At 42.1% G+C, this 17,273-nt stretch overlaps 1 protein-coding gene across 6 annotated transcripts in view; it reads left to right on the forward strand.

Moving 5' to 3' along the window:
• The window catches only part of fynb (FYN proto-oncogene, Src family tyrosine kinase b), a 77,725-nt gene that overhangs the window by 12,746 nt on the left and 47,706 nt on the right, over positions 1-17,273 (forward strand). For 4 of the 6 annotated variants that reach the window (XM_040027974.1, XM_040027929.1, XM_040027965.1 and 1 more), the window contains exon 2: positions 3,537-3,605. The gene's annotated coding sequence lies outside the window, so the exon portion shown is untranslated. Of the gene's footprint in view, positions 1-3,536; positions 3,636-5,792; positions 8,032-8,063; positions 8,105-17,273 lie in introns of those variants that run through there. The other 2 variants (XM_040027955.1, XM_040027948.1) reach the window with 2 other exon arrangements.

Raw genomic sequence — 17,273 nt, forward strand, 5'->3', positions numbered from 1 at the left:
CAGATTAAATTAGATTAGCAGGACTGAGCTTTAAAGTCAGATCAGCAGCTAATGGCTTCTAACATATTTTGGCAGCAGTGACAGTGCGTCTTTTGTAAATAAAGGGCAGTTAGGAGGAGCGCCATGCAGTTAACCCCGGCCCTGCTGCCACACAATCACTCCACTGTGTAATTCCGCTGTCAGTCGAGATCTGGCAACCACTGCGAAGTTTATTCACGCCTGCGTGGAGATTAACTTGTGGGGGAAAAAAAAGAAAAGTAGCATGTCAGAAATGGTCTGTGTGTGCTTTATTTCTCGCACTTTTGCTCCCTGCACTTTTGAGTTAACAAATGAATGCAAGAAGAGCTTGGTGCTAGCATTGTAGATACAAAAGCGAGACTCTGTTTTCTTTTATAACCAGTGTGTGTGAGCAAAATACATGGGTTTTTCTTTAACTACAGGTGGTAGGAAAGTACACTGTGTGGAACTATAATAAACTTCAGCAACCTCAAAAGTATCTAATGTATTAAGACAAGTCAAAGGTAGATCTGAGTATTGGATGCGGACCAGTTTGTGTGAGTGGGCATACATGGTCACGCTCCTCTCCTTATCATACCTGAGGACAATATGTAGCTAAGACCAAAGAAAAAAGAAAATGAGCTGCAAACAGACAGAAGAACAGAATAAAGTGAATTTGAATGATTGGAGGTGACAAGAAAGTCTAAAGCTGTTGTATTACATTTTTCCACTTATGGCTTCCATGGATGGGTGTTTCATTTAAATTTGACTTAAAAGATAAAAACTCATTTTAAATATTTTTAGGCTGAGTTTTCACAAAACTTACCAAAACCCATATTATAATACTTATTACCGAGTGAGTGGCACTGCCGAGAAGGTCTGGGTTTTGAATCCACCATCTGGCCAGGCCCTTTCTGTGTGGAGTTTCTGTGTTCTCCCTGTCTGCATGTGCTCTCTCTGGCTGCTCTGGCTTCTTCCCACAGTCCAAAGACATGCCTGAGCTTAGGTTAACTGAAGATGCAAAGTTGGCTGTAGCTATGAATGTGAACGGTTTTCTGTCTCTGTGTTTTGGCCTGTCCAAGGTGTACCCTGGCTCTTGCTTTGTGCCGGCTGGGATTGACTTAGCCCCTCTGTGACGCTGGATTGGATAAATGGAAGAAAAGGGTTGGATGGATAATCATCACTGAGTAAACTGTAGTCACTCACTTAGGGATAGTTCAGTGTCTTTGGAGTGCAGTTGAATGAGGTTCAGATCCACATGCAGCACAGAAACTAAAAACACGAACTGCTGTAGAATGGATTTTGGACTGAACCTCCTGGTCCTCTTTGAACAATGACATTGTACTAGAGTCGAAATGCGGTGCCCAACCCCAATGAATGAATCCGTTGTATTATTCTGTGTTAATTCTGTGGTAGATAAAACCTTTATACCCATCCATCTTCTTCTACTTATCTGGGGCTGGGTCGCGGGGGCAGCAGCCTAAGCAGAGAAGCCCAGACCTCCCTCTCCCCAGCCACCTCCTCTAGCTTGTCCAGAGGAACACCGAGGCATACCTAGGCCAGCCGAGAGATTTAAGCTCTCCAGCGTGTCCCAGGTCTGCCCCGGGGCCTCCTGCCGATGGGACATGCCTGGAACACCTCACCCAGGAGGCTCCCAGGAGGCATCCTTGTCAAATGCCCGAACCACCTCAACTGGCTCTTTTTGATGTGGAGGAGCAGCGGCTCTACTCTGAACCCCTCGCGCATGGCTGAAATCCTCACCCTATCTCTAAGGGAGAGGCTAGCCACCTATTTCCACCGCTTGTATCCGCGATCTCATTCTTTTTGTCACTACCCACAGCTCGTGACCATAGCTAAGGGTAGGGACGTAGATTGACCGGTAAATCAAGAGCCAAGAGCTTCCATTTTGCACTCAGCTCTCTCTTCAGTACAACACACACACACACACACATATATATATATATATATCCTCCAGAGGCACAGTATATGTCCATACAGTGGTCAAACCATACTTTTGCGAGCATGTCTGCAGTCACAGCAGCCACTGCTGTTGTTATTCTACCTACCAGCAACCACCCTTATATTTTGCTTCCATGCGCCAGATTTTCCTATAATTTTTAGAAGTGGTCATGAATAATAGTTATCCAGGCTTCAGAACCTAACTCAATGAACCAGCATCTGGTCAACACATAACAGAAAATCTAGCAAGTTGAATCTATGAAAAATGCAAACAGTAATGCAATTTGACACTGAAATTGTATTTTTTGCACCAACAAAGTGATTCCTTGATAGCTATTAAGAGGGGAAAATTGTACATATGTTCAGTCTAAAGCCATCTGTAAATGACAAGGAGCAGAATTTCCTACTAGGGAAGCCAGGAGAAGTATTCCGTTATAATACAGACTTTAAATATATCAAATATGGACTTTCAAGCTCTTCTGTACAACCTTTTTTTTTCTTTTCTGTACAACCTTTATTTTGCCCTATATTATACATGCTAAATTTAACAAACATGCAAACACGTGGAATGCACCTATATACTGCATAAAATTTACCGAATTGAGAGGTGGCTGCACAGTACTGTATGTGTGTTTTACTTTAGGCACTTTAAGTTGGTTTTGTTGCAAAAGCTGTTCAATAGAAAATAATTTCAGTAGCTTAAGCAGTGGCACTCTTTACATAATAACAGGGCACAGGAGCCTGAAAAATCGTAGCCAGTCCCAGGACGGCGATGCCCAAAAAGTCAGATCCTCCTCCTGTCTTGCTGGATTCACATGAAGAGTGAAGGTTTATTAGTCTGTGGACGTAAATAGGCATGTAGAAAACTATAAATGTTATGTTTTCTACATAGCATTTATTTCCTCATTTCCTGTGCTCCCCACCCTGTGCTACCCCATTAAAAAAATCCCTCCTCCTCTGAGGCATTTGAAGCACAGAACAAAAGTGGAAATCAAGTTGTAACTTGAAAAATGCAGTGAGAGCTACAAACACTACGGTAGTAAAGTTGCATTAGACTATATTATTATAAGCAACATTTTCTTATTCCAGCATCATTCATGCTTAGAATGCAGTCAAGCCTCATTCAGTGGCAGATGGCAGTGAGGGATGATGTCCTACATTTAGCAGCATCGTCTCATTTGCACCTGGACGAGTGAATGAATAGATTTCCAGAATGCACCTGCTGGAGAGGCTGTCAGAAATGGGGCCACCACACAGGCCTGTGATTAAAGCCAGCAGTTCCTGCACCCTTCGCACTAACCTGTTGTTGACTAGTTGAATGTCACAAATACAGTGCCGCCATGCTGCTGTGTAAGGGGGGATTGCGGTTTCTGTTCTGCTAATTGGATCGAGGTCATTCATTCCAGCTGGACACATCTGCTGCTTTGTTTTGATTTGTGTCTTTTGTGTGTGTGTGTATGTGTATAAGACCCATTTTTCGCAGACTATCGTGAATGACGAGGTCTGGCACATACGCAGTTGATATTCATGTTTTATTGAATCGCAACAATGAATAATTGAGCCTCTGTGTGTCTCTGCAGGGCCTCTGTTTTGGCGAAGCACAACGCAATGTGGAGGAAATAAAGATCCTGATACGCTGAAAACCAGAGGTATGAGTCTTCACACTCCACTGGACATTTGTAAGCTGACACAAACACACTTGTGGATGAACTCGGCCGTGTTTACTCTCTTGCTCACACACACACACACAAGTACACACACATACATACACACTGCCATGTGAAAATAACCTCATAGCAGATGGCCCACAAAACCTGCTCATTCTGGAGGATTTTCCTTCAATGGATGTGGGTCATAAGGATACTAGAGCAAGCGCACACACATGCATTAAAGCACATGCGTACACATGAAGCGGAGATAGTTGCCACAAGCTAACCTGCTGTTCCAAGTAGGCGCTCATACCTGTGGTGCGTTAGCTTGGGGCGTGCAGCATAATAGTGGTGCGCCACTGATGTTGTTACAAGTCTGACCTGCAGGTCAACAGCTGCCACCAGCTAAAAGCTAAAGTGTTGGATTCCTTCTTGACCTCCATTTCTGCTGCTGCCATCTTTAATCCGCAGTACAGCACTAAGGTCAACCTGAAAAATTCCTGCGGGAGTAAAGGTAAGGTCAGCCGGTGCCCACTGCAACCTCTTCTCAGCTCAGACACATCAGTCCTGTGTGTGTGTGTGTCTGTTCTCTTAGTCCCATGCTGCATATATCCGGGGGTAAAACTGCAGCGGAAAAAACATGTTCCCATTATTTCCTAATCCGAGTGTGGCTGCCAGGTTAGACTGGAACATGACGGCACTTATATTAGATTGGTTTTCGACAACCAGCAGCAGCACTGTGTTCTTTGTCTCCTTCTTGGAGTCCACAGTGCACAAGCACATGATACGTTTTGTTTTTTTGTTTTTTAAGTGAGCACAATGTTGCATAAAAAATGCACTTTGTTCCTTTGTGTGGGTTTTGTGAAGGAGGGATCTGATAAATAATAATGTGGGAATGGTAGAAAGTGCTGATAAGAGAGCCCCCATCATGTATGACAGAGAGTTAGAAAAGAGCATAACTGACATTAGACTCTGCCTTTGATCATTGTTTGACGTTGTACTGTGGTTGCCTGAGGCTAGCAACTACTGTAACTGAGCTGAGATGCATGGCGTAATAAAAGTTGTACTCTAGTATCGTTACCGTTGTCGTTATTCGTTCATACACTTGGACCGAACTGGCCGCACTGGACTGATACAGAATTCAACTTGTTTAATTTATTTAATGCTTTTCATTTAACATAAACAGTAAAACTTTGTAAACAGTAAACCTGATATTGCTTCTTGAAATCTAGAAGAAACATTGCAAAGACCATTGTACTGCGTAGAAACATACATCTATGTCTACCTTGATGTTCAGGAGTCCAGGATCTGCAGAGACAAAGGACAGGAGTTGACTTTTAAAGCATGTACTTCATCGGGATTCCTACTGTGATCACAAATGTTTAAGTCAAGGGTTGAATGTCACATGTTTATGTCTTGAAGTTGAATAGCTCTCTGTAGTTCTGGAGATCCAGAGGTTAAAAAACCCTTTTTATTAGTATTTATAAGAACTTTGTAGTGGATAGCACCACCAGAGAGGAGCATGAAAATAGGATAAAAACATAAAGACGGAAGGACTGGCGTATAACAAAGGATTTCTGTAGCATTCAGATGGATGTGCCTTACATGATTATTCAGGTTGCTGCATTTCCCATTAATGGTTCTTATGAATGCTTTATCCTTTAACTTTTCACTGTCCACTTAAGATAGACTTGGAAATTTTTCATATATGAATATATGAAGCGCCTTGAGGTGACTTTTGTTGTGAATTGGCGCTATATAAATAAAACTGAATTGAATTCAATTGAAATATATGTTTATATATTTAGCTGTTTCAACTTAATTGAGGATCTCCATACAGGAATTTTTTCACTGTTGACCTTAACATGTCCTATTCATATACTCATGCAAATTTGTTTGTGACTGGCTTTGTAGAAATTCAATATGTAAAAACAGTGGATGACCCTGTAGATCAGCGGTCCCCAACCCCCGGGCCTCGGACCGGTACCAGTCCGTGAGTCGTTTGGTACCGGGCCGCAAGAGTTGAGGCTCAGGTGTGAACTGTATAGTTTTCAGGGTTTTTATCGGTTTTCAGCGTTATTTTGTTATCGTTTTTATCGTTTACTCGGTTTTCCTTGGTCTTTTCACGTGTGTTATGAATAAATTTTCTTTTTTTCGGTACCGGTACTAGTTTTATTTTGTTATATTTATCCGCGACACCTTAGCGGCCGGTCCATGAAAATATTGTCAGGCATAAACCGGTCCGTGGGGCAAAAAAGGTTGGGGACCGCTGCTGTAGATCATTATGAAGACAACGGAAAGTCATTTTATCTTAATGGAAACTTACCTGCAGCCTAAATGAAGCTAAATGAACCACAATGGAAGTTGAAAATTAAGGCTAAATTAATGCAAACTTTAACTTTACATGACGAAATCACAGGCTGAAATACTAGAATTACTCTTGAACTTCAGCATTTCCCCAGTTAGCCAGTTGCACTGCTTGATCTTCACTTTGCCAGTCACCATGTCTTAGTTTAATTTAAATGACATCGGTGGTGGATGTTTGACCCTGCAGAAGTTTTATTCATATATGCACAGAGAACTTTTTTTACGTATTCTTCTTTTTCTTGTAGCTTTACTTGCTAATATAAAATGTCTCAATATTTCACTGTGTCCCCTACTTACAAGCCAAGTGTTTCACACCCAGTTTTTCACGGGTGGAAAAAGAAGTCGAGGAGGGGAGATGTCATTGTCTTTTTGCAAACTCAGTTACATTAAGATCTGGTGTCAAATCAGAACTACAGAAATACTTTATTATATAACTTTATTATATTAAAAGCTGTTTTAAATGTGTAAAGATGAGTAATGAGAACAGTAGGCTGATATGGTGAATGAATTTAGTTGATGTTTCTAGCTTTTGTGTAAAAGCTTGTACCAAATAGGTGATGCTAGTTATGGGATGAGTGGAAAATCAGATTGCACTAGTATTTTTTCATCCTCTGTGGAGGTTGAGACAATGTGTCAAAGGCCTATCTGTGCTAAATGCTAAAAATTATATTCCAGGGCAGTTTCTGTGAAGTCACAGGATGTTCTTGACCTACTATTAGTACCGAAAAGATGTCAATGCCTGGACTCGTCCAGAACATTTGACTTTGTGATTTCTTCCTCGTTGGAGTTTCCCATCCAGAGCCAGCCTTTCACAAAGGAGACACATTGTAATAAAAAGGCAAAAACAAAAAACAAAACAAAACAGAAGAGCAGCAGAAGAGTAGCTATAAATGGAGAGCAGGGTTTTAGGGGTAAATTTCATCAATGGTTGAGTGGAAAAACACTTAACAAGGGCATTCTTCCAGGAAACTGGAGTCAGCTGAGCAAGTGTATTCATTATGCAAGGTTCAGTCATATTTACTCTGATAGCTCCTTTATTATGTGTGCCCCAGTTTCCTGTGACGCTTCGGCATGTTTCGATGGAGCGTACAGCCTGGGCTTGTCGGAGAGCGGAGTCACAGTTTGGCATGTCTCTTTTTTTTCATTTTCTGTTTAGAACCTCTACTGTAGATGTGAGGCGGTGGTTGAAATGTGAGAAAGAGCGATGCAGCGAGCGTCAGAAGAAGCTGTGCAGAGCTTCAACTGTAGCACATCAAGAGCATCCTCGTGGTGGGAGCATGGAGCTCGCGAGTGTGTCTGTGCTTCAGCGTTCTTGCTGAGTGGGTGTGATTGTAGGCTGGTGAGAAACAGCAAATGAGTCACCAATTCCAATCGTGTTTTCAAGCTTCTGCTCTGTCTCTCAGAGAGTTTCTGCACTGTACAGAGAAGCGAGCTACAACAGCATATTATCGTGACGTCGTCCCCGTCCCAGACATTGATATGCATTTCAGCAATCACTTGCAGCCATGGAACAAATGTACACTTGTGCCTTGAGCCTTTAAATCTCAAGAGCTAACTGTTAAACCGCTCCTCCTCCCAGCTTGTTACCTCCACGATAATGGCCATGCCAGTGTGGGCTGGGCAGCTATTCACTGAAATGTCAGTGTTGCCCTCAGTCTGCGGTTCCATTGTGGTTTCCAGTTTTTCTGATGGTAAGGAGATGCAGTTGGGGGTGGAAGTGGTGCCGCTAATGAACAGCATTAAGCTCCACTCTATTATATTGACACATCTGGTGGCATTTTTCATCCGCTTGCTTTCCGTCCTCAGCCTAATTAAGTGATCTGGGCTGCAAACTAAAGCATACCCACTGTAGAACACACAGGAAGCGCTCTACAGTAGCTCTCTGAGCTTGTTAACCAGCCTTGAAGTGACTTTGTGAAACCTCAGTATAATACGTCAGTAGCAGATTCAGCCTCAGACTTCTTTTGCCCACTCGATGGCTGTCAATTATCCAACTTTACAGAAAGAACTTTCCTCAGGTGCTGTGTCTGAGGAGATGTCAGTGAATTAGCAGCAGCAGCAGTAGTGTTCGACCACACTGAGGCGTCAGCTCAGTGCGCTGGACCCTTGGATCATCAGTCAGTACCAGTCAGGTAGTGAGATCTGTCTTAGCTTCTGCTTTGTAGAAACCGTGCTAACAGAATTCTGCTCATGTGTTTATCAGTTAATGTAATTATCATCAGGGGAATGTGGCTGCCTTTTCAAACTTGTTATGGACTCTCCAGATATGTAGAACACTTTTTTGGTTTTAGAATAGGACTGTTTGCTGGTTTTCGAGTTTTGATCAAACTAAAGTTCAAGTTCAAAGTTTATTCGCCACATGCAGTGGCAGGTTGCCCTGCAGTGGAATGAATGAGCAATCTGAGCAAGACCTTAGGGCTTTAATGGAAATGTACCTCTTATTTCTCACATTACATCAGCAGCTTGTATCAGTATCATTTTTGACTGACCAGATTTAACCACATACTTAGATTCTGTTGGTGGAATATGTATGTAGGACCGTGTGACACAAGTTTAAACAGCTGCAAGCCAATTGAGCAAAGTTCACCAAAAAAACACAATTTACTGCTTGTTACAGGCAAAATACAGCATAGCCAAATCATGGATTCCATCACTAGACCACATTTGAAAACCTGGCTACTATGTTATCCAAATTTCTAGCATTGGGAAATGTACTTTTATGATTAAGGTTAAATACTCTTTCTTTAAAAAGATGTGGGGAATTTTTTTGTTGTATTTAAAATGTAAACATACGACTGACAATGAACAAATATAATTGTACTCATTTGATTTAAATGGGAGATGTAATTTTGTTACTTTTTAAAGAAAGCCTAAGGAACCTACATATACAAGACTGTTCAATAAAAGGGTAAGAAGTGAAGATGTGGATGTCAAACTCAGCTAAAAACAGCTCATTACTGCAGCCACATTATCTGATGCCTTTGGACTAAACTCCAGCCTGCAGCCCTGATGTCACAAACTTTAAACCTGTTGTCTCACTGCGTTGTACCTGTTTTTAATACGTGTGTGTGTGTGTGTGTGTGTATATATATATATATATATATATATATATACACACATATATATATACACAGTTTTTAAATTTAATGTTGCTGAAACAACAAAGGGATAAAATAATAAATCTATCTGATCGAGAAATCACTCATCTTTGGAAAAGAGAGTTTATTACAGAGAAATGGCTCTTTCCAAAATAAAAGCTATACTATACGCTTCTTCTGGGCTATATTCTCAGCAGCATATTAAACATATCAGGTCCCCATAAGGAGAATCATGTGCTAACGGCTGTCTAAATGACTCGGGTAAAGTTTGTAGCATGCGTGCTTTTTGTTTTTGTCTGCTTCCACTTGTCGTTGCACTAGGGTGATGTCGGTGTAAATGTGCAGTCATATTCATTTTGTTCCCACTAGTGCTGTCAGCGTTAATCTGAAATGACGTTAACGCCACAACACGGCAAATCTCCGTTAACGAGCTACCGCGGATCGCCCCGTGCGTGGGGCTAGACGGCTAACACGTTAACGAGCTAACTGCGCTAACGCACTAGTTCCCACCTATGTAATAGAGCATTGCGTGGCACATCCAACATACTGTTTTACTTTTGTCCATGACACGCTTACCTTCAGGGTCAAACGTCACATGAAAACCAAAATAGTTCCAAACGCCAGATCTGAATGAGGGTGGGGGAGGTTCAATTTGCCATGTTGCAAGGAGAGCTTAACTTCTGTCTCGCTAGCTTGCCCTGCGCTCCGTGAATCTGCGTTCGACTACTCCGCCTAGGCTGCACTGTCGAGCGCAGATCCACTGAGCGCTCAACACAGACAGCATCGTCAGAAGGAAAGTTGATAAAATAAATTAAAAATTTTGTATTGTTTGATACATATGCGTACCGAACCGAAAGCACTGTATCGAACGGTTCAATATCGATACGAGTATTGTTGCACCCCTAATATATATATATATATATATATATATATAGATATAGATATATATACATATACATGCCTATCATGTAGACCTGTAGACCAACCCTGACCCTGGCTACAAAAGGACCTGAAAGGTTCCCAACTTTACAGCATTAAAGCATGTTTACAGCCTGGTACAAAAAGGATTTGGGCCTCTATGGATAGTTTCTAATTCAGAACTGCTGTACATGGATGTATTTTTTTCTTATTTTACAACTCATCCACCTGGAGTTAGGTGTGTGTTCCCTGTGGATTGGCAGTCATCTCGAAACTGTCAACCTTAGGCTTTCAGGTGTCGGCTAATTTCAGGCACTGAGTTGAACTTCTCCAGCCCAGTAAATCAATTCCAGATGTATTAAAAAGATAATGTGACTCTCCCTATATGTGTTGTTGTTTATTAATATACCTGGTTGGACTGGCCAAGTAAAGTCTGTGTGTTTCTTACTTACTGCATTTCTTACTTATGAAAATAATTTGTTCTATTGTTCAAGACTCTTTCCTACGTTTCCCAGAGATCACAGGGTGCTTTTACTACATGTCGGGGAAGGATGATGTGTTTTATTCTGGTCTGTGGAAAAACTGGTGCATTTTATTGCTACTGCAGCATTGCCCCGGACGGTTACAGAACTATGTAACAGGAATATCAAGAGTTATATATATAGAGAGAGAGAGATGTACACCCAAACAGTGAAACAGACCAAAAATACAGGTTTGCTTTCCAGTAACTGCCTGCACAGAATTTTATGCATTCTGGTCCATTCTTCATCTGCCTACCCTGAAATGTTTCTTCTTTTTTGTTCTTTTTTCAAACAAAGCAGGAGGAGGTGGAAAATCAAACAACCATAGAAGAGGTGGAATGATTGACCACCTGCTCTGAGTGGTTTTTATCTCGACCTCCTCAGAAAGTTCTTTTGATGCTTCACCCCCTCATTCACTTGAGTGGAACTCAGTGTCGGTTGGAAACACATTTCAGTGATATCACTTAACCCCTCATCTATCCATAGCCAAGCTTGTGATCGAGGTTAGGCATGTGGGCGGGGGCCGCAAGCAGAAGGCTGAAATTCGTCTCGGATTAAGATGTTTATGAAGTGCGTCTCCTTAAACTGATCAGTCGTGTTTGTTTGACTGGGGAAGTTTAAAGCTTGTGTATGCATGTTGGCAGCAGTGTGTTGCTGCGCCTACTGTGCAGATGGTATAGCAACATAACCTCATCCTGCTTTACTGACTGGCCAATTTGCTAAAGAGCCCACCAAAAGCACATCTGCTGCAGCATGCTAATGACTTGCCCTGGATCTGTTAAATAATTTATGTCTCGCACCTATTTCCCGCATCTCCTTGTGAAATTAGACGGGTATTTTTCGTGATGACGTAGTCAGCACACCCTCTTTTCTTTCTTGTTAATCTCAACTGCATGTAGTGGCGGATAAGCACAGAAATAAGAGAACTGGGAGAGCTCCTTGTCTGTAGGCATGCAGATTAAGTGACTAGGCCACCATATGGCCAGAAGATGAACACTGATTTTTTTTTTTTTTTTTTTATGGGCTAGTTTAAAAATAAGCAGGGTGGGGCAATCACACATCCTAAACAACAGCAGCTGTAGCTCTTTGCTGACAAGCTTTAGACTTATTGCCCAGCCCACTGAGAGCTGTGACAGGTATATTGTCGCTGAAACTGTGGGACGCTCTGGATTTAACAGGGCTTCCTTCCCTCACATTTCGAAGGGCTTATTATGGACCCGTCTTCACGGAGGCCAACAATAGAGTCTTTCAGTCGGCCATGGCAGGGCTGGAAACCTTACACTGGCGGGGCTGGAAACATTTCTGGTTTGCAAATTAGCCTAATCTTAACCCACCCAGGCAAGACGAGCATTGATCCAACAAAGGAAACTTCTGTGGCAGAAACCTCTCAGTCTCCAGGGGTGTGGAGATCACTTTGCAGAGGTTCAGTTATCAACATGTAGCACATGAAATGGGACATCATTCCTTACAGCTTCCCGAGGTCCTCCTTAGCTTTCTCATTATGGGTTATTTAACAGTTTACTGACTTTGGGTTGTCGAGTGGTTAGTGGTTGTCAAACACTAAGAAAAGACCAATTTGATATGATGCTATCCAGTGTGGCCTGTCAGTAATCAGCCACAGTTTCCATCAGTGCGGTGATGTAGATTTAATTATAATGGGGGCGGGGATAAAGATGGCTGTTGGTCTCCAGCCATATGCTGGCCTCGGGCCCCCTGGGACTCAGCCCACAGCTTAATAATAAGCAGCCCTGCAGGAATTAGTGCTACTTTAACCACAGTGTTTTGACTGATGGGAGAGGTCAGCTGCTCAATGATTAAGTGCAGAAAGGTGTAATAACATAAAGATAGTGAGAAGTGAAAAAAATGCTCAGTGCATTGTGGTAAACCCTGACTATGTCTTTTGCACTAAGGGGGAGAGAAAACAACTGAAGGAAAGGGAAGTTGGATGTGAGGCAGAGTTTAACCTCTGAGTTGAAGACAATATCAGTCTTGTGTTCTCAGTTTTCTACTGCATGTGTTTCCAGAATGAATGCATACTGTATATTTAGTGCACTAAGCTGACTCGCCACTCCAAAGGACTCCCATCTATCAGTTGCTGCTACATCAGCATCTCTTTAGACATTATCAGTGGATTGATCTTAATAGAACTCACCCACTGTGCTGTGTGGTAGCCTCAGTGCAGACATGGAGCAAGCAACAGGGGGCAAATTAGTTGTGGCCTGCCTCTGGCCTCTTTACTTACTGTGGTGACCTAAAGTCTAGGGCTGGGTATCGTCACTGATTTCTAGAATCGATTCAATTCCGATTCACAAGGTCCTGAATGGATTCGATCCACGATTCGATTTAATTCGATTCGATTCGATTCAATTTGAATCTGGGAAATTTTGACAGTCAGAAATATTATAATTCAGATCAGTACATTTACATATTTTTGTATCTATAAAAAGGAAGCGGACACACGCAAGACTTTATCACAACTGTGAGCATCACAGCAGAGGCCTTTGTGTCAAAGTAGCTGAAGATAAAACACAGAAAAACATGAAGGCGAGTTTCCTGGCCTGGATTTTATAAAAAATATTCTGCAGTAGATCAAAAACGAAAGAAAACCATTAATAAACATATGAACATTACCTCTGAAGTTACAGCGGTTTTATTAGAGACACAGCGTTTTGCATTTTGCATAATTTTAAAAAGTTTAAATTTGTTCAGCATTGAACGGCAGAAATGAGGTTTTCTTTTCGGAAGTATATAAAACGAGAAAAAAAACGTAGGCCGATAGCCTGTAAATAGCGGTAGACTTGTGCGTAACAAGCAAGCGAATAATGAAGTACAGAGAGAGAGAGAGAGAGAGAGCTGTGCATCATGGTGGAAGCAAAACAGTAAAAGTCAGAGTGAATCCATGACGATGTTTATGTGAAGCGTAGTTTGGATCTTCTTTTGCTGCTGGTTCGGTCAATATTGTTTGGAGAGACATCAAACTAACAGCTTTAGAATCAACGCATAAAGGGCGTGAACACAAATCGCGGACCCGCCGACAGATCAGAATCAGCGGGCTGTCGGCTTTCAGCCCCGACTGTGAGAAAGGCGACATCTCACTGATTCTGATCCGCGGGTCGCGCTGTGTGTTTAAGTCTATGTGCAGAAGCCGTGTTCCTGCTCTCATTTACTGTCTTAGCTGTTTGGTGGTTGTTAAAGTTTGTGAGATTTCACCAGAGATTCTGGCATTTCGGGCAAAATAAATTTATATTAAAAAATCAATTCAGGATTTTAATGAATCGATTTTACGTTATCCAAGCCAGAATCGATTTTAATCGATAAATCGATTATAAAAACCCAGCCCTACTAAAGTCTGCCTCAAAAAATGGAAGCTGTGGTTTGGCAGAACTAATGCTTCCACCAGACAGGATACATTGATTCTGAGGTGAAATGCAGATGGCAGAGAGATGAAACCCATTTTGAAACTGGCACAGTGATCCATAATGTTATAAAGTATCTGTGCTTCATTTACATATCCATTTATAGATGTATTGATTGAGGCTGGCTATGCCCAATGTTGTTCCAACTGAGCTAAGGTTAGGCATCTCCAGAGAGCCAGGTCCACTACACTTGCTGTGTTTGTTTCCATACGGCTTATCAAAGATTGAACAATGATTGAAGTCGGTCACTCAGCATCACTGCCCTATTGCTTGATGTAGCCTCAAACCGCAAAGAACAGGTCATCGTTGCGACACTCCAGTGCACTCTAATTCTGCTAGGTGTTAAATATTAGTATGTACATTGTCGGTGCTTTGATCTCCGGCTTCTCTACGCTACATGTCCAAGAATCCTTGAGTAAGACATTGAACCCTGTATTCATCAATGTATGCATTTGTGTGAGTGTTGGGTTTTCAGTGCTCTTACAGCATTGCCCTCAAACAATTCAAACATGATACGGCAGTGTTGCGTAAAGAAATAAATGCTGACATGCAGTTTTGTGACTAATACATATGCCATCAGTTTCCACTTGTGCAACCAAGCAATGCTGACAACCTGATCAAGAAGTATTTCAAAGAGCCCGGTTTCCATCCCCAACTAGTCAGATGTATTGTAAGGGCATTAAGTGGCACAACATTAGGCTGGTGGTTTTAATCAGCCTTCTTAGCTCAGGAGGTAGTGCAGGTGTTTGCTGGTTTTCTTCCAGCTTCCAAGCTGATAGATTGGTGGTTTGATCCCTAGCTGCTCTGGTCTGTATACCAAATATCCCTGGGTGCACACTAACCTCAAGGTGCTGCCCCTGTGTCTGGTTTTGCCAGAGGTTTCTTCCTGTTCTTCCCACTGTTCCCAAAGTGCTTGATCACAGGAGGTCATCTGATTGTTGGGGTTTTCTCTCTGTTATTATAGAGTCTTTACCTTTTACTAAGAAGCGCCTTGTGCTGACTGCTGTTGTGTTTTGACACTATATAAACTGAACTGAACTGACTGGCCTGTTATCATAGGCAAAATGTCTTCTGTTTGTGTGTGCATGTTTGAGCGTGTAGCCACGTACATAAAGCGAGCAAAGACAAAGAATGATGAGCCTCAAAGATTATCCCCAGCCGGAACACAATCCTCTTTGGAGGCGCTGTGCATTGGGGGGCGTATCTGAGTCTGGGTGCTGTCTAGACGCTGCTGCTGCTCAGCTGTGTGTGGAGGAACGTGCTGTACTAAGCCAGACAGCTGCACACACTGGCGCAAAAAGTCACAGCTGGATCACAGCATCTCATGTCAGAAGTCGCCCAGCCACAGTGACAAACAAACTCACTCTGATAGAAACGCTTGCGTGCAGTTTTCTATACACTATCTCCCAAAAAATATCCCTTTGTGGGTCGGCTTCATTCACAGGCTCCTAAAGCATCGCGGTTGCTGTGTCATTTGCAGTCCCAGACTCTTCCGACCCAACTCTGGCGGCAGAGCAAGGACACACAGTACTGAGTGTGCTCTGGAATGTGGTAACCTAGCAACGGGGCCGGAGAGACAGATCAGGTTGGCGATGGGCGACTGTGGCTCGTCTGCTTAAAGGAAAACCCTGCCTCTAAATAGGAAGTCACCCTCAGCTGTCATTCATACGTCTGGAATTTTTTATTGGTTTCTCTTTGCTGTCAAGTCTGATGCCACAGATTGAAAAGCAATCCATGCATGTCTGTTCTGTATTTAGTTCATAAAGGCTTATGATGCCACCCAAATGGACATAATCGTTTGGGTCTAATGTTTTCGGCTTCTGGCACTTGAGGCTCTCACAAGTGTCGTCTGCGCCAAATGTAGTCCAGGCATCAAGTTCTTTGTGGGCTAGATGTGGCACAAATACCACCACATATCTGCTCGTCCGTGTAAGGTGGACTTGTGGCTGCACTGAGACAGCCACACTCACCCTGAAAGCAGCATCAGTCTAGGCAAAATGCCACAACGAACACTGCAAATATACAACCAAATATATCTTGCGGTAGCTGAAAAAAATCTGACAAAGAGAGAGCAAAATGAGGCCTGAACGCCAGCTTGTTTGCTGTTTATGATGTAAGCCTCAGCCATTAAGTGAGCTAAAGTATCTGATACGTATAAATAATACGAAGAAGTTATATACAGCAATTAAATTAGGCTAAATCATTTGCATTTCAATGAGAATGCGTTTTACTCAGTGCACTCTTACGGTTGTATATACGTATTTTTTATATGATCTGTTACTTTTTCTTTGTGCTGTAAGTGGAAAAATACCCAGGTGTCTCTCCCAATGCGCCGAAACACTGTGGTGTTATAGTGGATGGTTGATGCTACATGAACAGAAAGAAACATAACCCTCAATAATAATAACTGGGGGACAAAACAACTTAGTTTTCTGTGGTGAAGAATTTGCAGTTTAAAGATGACAATCGGAGCTTCATTTTAACCGATTGATGTCAGAGAGAAGTATTGCGTCAAACTCATGTGTCCGCTGTGTACAACATGATGCATGCATGTTGCTGTTTTGTACTAAAACATGCATATGATATGGAGAAGGAATACCATACAAGCTTTGGACAGAAACGTCAGTCAGCTGCCTGAAACACCTTACGAGCTACAAGAGCCACAGTCAAACCCCTGTTCAGCTAAGGTAAAATGCAGAGATTCAGAGCAGGGCACGTAGGCCTCTGTGGCCTATTTTTAGAATGACGGGTAAGACATTTCCTCAGCAAAACTGCCTTCCTCCAAATGGAAGAACTGAATAGTTATTTTCAGTATATTTTTTCATGCCTAAGCCATTATTACGTAGCTCCCCTACAACCTTATTGTCAGTGACATGAATGGAAACTTACAAGCTTACATGCTTTAAGGTATATTTGGGGCTTTAACCACATCCTGCTAGCAGTCATAATGTGATGATGCTCAGCTAGCTGTCAGTGTGTTATAGCGCTCTGCCAGGAGGATTCAGCAGACTGTTGCACCTTCTTCACATTTTTACATTTACAGGAAGGTGCATCACCCACTAGTTACAGTAAACATGGTTGTTTTTGTGAGTTTTGACCTTTTGTTAAATTTTCTTCTATCAAAATATTTCCTCTTGGTATTAACGTGAATATCAGCTGTTAAAATACAGTGGTTTCTGTTTCTCAAAGTATTATGTAGACACAAAACTATTGACATCTCGCATAGATTTTAAAAAACATGTATTAGCTGGTGACAACAGCATGCTATGGTGTTATATAGTGAACCGCTATAAATGGGCCTTAGTGATTATAACAAGAATCAAACCATTATGGCCTGTCACCATCAGC

This window comes from Simochromis diagramma, unplaced genomic scaffold, assembly GCF_900408965.1.
Source record: "Simochromis diagramma unplaced genomic scaffold, fSimDia1.1 OVJJ01000746.1, whole genome shotgun sequence".
NCBI lineage: Eukaryota > Metazoa > Chordata > Actinopteri > Cichliformes > Cichlidae > Simochromis > Simochromis diagramma.